This window comes from Cyprinodon variegatus, unplaced genomic scaffold (assembly GCF_000732505.1).
Source record: "Cyprinodon variegatus isolate N-32 unplaced genomic scaffold, C_variegatus-1.0 Scaffold782, whole genome shotgun sequence".
NCBI lineage: Eukaryota > Metazoa > Chordata > Actinopteri > Cyprinodontiformes > Cyprinodontidae > Cyprinodon > Cyprinodon variegatus.
The window spans coordinates 254,322-256,568 of NW_015151235.1; positions in this window are offsets into that span (position 1 = coordinate 254,322).

Sequence of the window (2,247 nt, forward strand, 5' to 3'; positions counted from 1 at the left end):
AGACATGCATCTGGCTGTTGTCAGGTTAGGAGAATCCTGCTTCACAGCAGCAGGTTGAGATAAACACACTCTAACCCCCAGATTCCACATACTCTGTGAGAGCTGTTCCACACCCGCCGCTACTCCTCCGCACGTACGTCTCCATCCACGTACGTCTTCTCCGTCCTTCACTGAGAGAATACGGAGCCGAGCTATTTTATGCTCCGATCCGGTCCGGCCAGGTCTAGCTCCACTATTGCAATCGCAACAAACAGGAAAAAGAATGCCGAGAAGATCCGGTTTGTCAAATAAAATATATTAGCAGATTGGTAATTACAAATTAGAGCATAATTCTAACATATTAAAAAAAGAAAACTAACACCGTTTATTTAAAAGATTGGATGCAAACTATTGGTGCTCAACAGACCAGGAAGCCAATTCCTCATCTCCATCAGAAACTGCACATATGCGGGATGCTGATGGAGGATGGTTTTCGAGGTAACAGCAGAAGTGGTGCAGGTGACGTTTAGACATTGTCGTCAGACAACATGTGGTAATAAATGTTTTAAATCAGGTTGGGTCCGGATTAACCAGCAGATGGTTCCGGATCCGGACCGTGATCTGCTAATCTGTGACCTCTGCATTAAACCAAAGCCAAGAATAACGAGTAATGTTTGTTTTAGAGATGTAAGGAATAGAAAGTACAGATACTTGTGGGAAAATGTGTCATGATTTTATCTAAGGCTCGGACCCACATGCAGTGAAGCCAAACAGGGAGACACAGAGTAAAAGTTCAACGGGTTTTATTGAAGAGATATGAGCTCGGTGCAGAGTTTCTCCGAACTCTGCTCAGCCGGAACTGGAAGACGAGGGGAAGAAAGACTATTAGTTCAGGCTCAGTGGGAAATTTGATTCGTTGATCTAGAAGGAGAGGATCTGTTTGTTGACTCACATTTCCAGAGAAGTGGAGGATCCTTGACTCCAATCTGTGTGTAGGTTTTCCAGAGTATGTCTGATTCGGTGGAGGGCGGAACAGGGTTTACCCAGAACTCGGACAGTGAAGAAGGATGGAGACGTTGTTTTTCTGATTTCCTGTGGTACTTGAATGGGTCGTGGTGAAGATGATTTCCTTGCTCAGAGGGTAATTTCAACGATTTCAAAGGAGACTGGATCCAAACCTCCTGTTTGAATCCCTCGCTCAGTTTAAGACTCAGTTGATCCCTCCTGGGAGAGGAGGTCCAAAAAGGTCCAGTTTGCAGGAAGGCTTCCTGCCGAAAGGCAAAGACAAAACAAAGTTAAATCTCAGGGAGACAAGCACTCAGTCTAACTAAATGAGAACTCAGCTTGGCTAGAGTGCCAAAAACTGGCAATGCAAAAACTCAGGTTAGACTCAGATAAACAAAGCATGGCTAGAGTACCCCAAACTGGCAAACACTCTGGCGTCAAGGTAGTGGCAACCAGCAGCTTAAGAGCACTCCGAGAATGAGGTAACCGTCCGCAGGCGTGTGAGGAGGCGGACAGGAACCCGGCGCCTCCTGCTGGTGGAAGGGAGAACAACACAAAAGACAAACACACAGACTGGAGTCTGTGTGAGTCCTCTCTGGAGCCATTCAGAGAGCCATTCACCAGCAGCAAGCCGCCTTGTAAAGACATGATAACACCCTGGTTGAGCTGGTAAACCAACAGACCGAATTAAACTGCTGAGTTACAGATCTAACTGAGTCTGAACGCGTTTCTCTCCAGGCAACAGACAAATCTCTAACCTCTTGTGAGCTTTTGAGATTAAAACAAGGACAAAGATCTGTTTCTGACTTCGCCATCGATTTCTGTATTATTGCAGCTGCTTCAGGCTGGGATAAAGTAGCCCTTAAGTGGGTTTTCGCTCATTCCCTATTGTGATTCAATCAAGGACGAACTAGCCACCCTAAATGAACCAGATTCTCTTGAGGAATTAATTAACCTCTCAATCCGTTTGGATGATCGGATTCTAGCCCGCTTTAAGGAAAGGAGTAGTAAAACAGCTCCTTCCAAACTTCAGTCTAACAGTTTCTCCTCTGAGCTGCCTGCTAATCCATCCCCGGCTGAACCTATGCAGATTTGCAGCGTCCGCATTAAGCCCTGAGCAAAAACAGCACAGAATGTGGGCTAAGCTCTGTTTATAATGTGGAGAGGCGGGACATTTTGTTGCTTCTTGTCCTCTTTTGGGAAAAGCCAGGGTCCACCAGTAGAGAAAGGGCTACTGGCGGACCAGAACATTTCTCCCTCTTC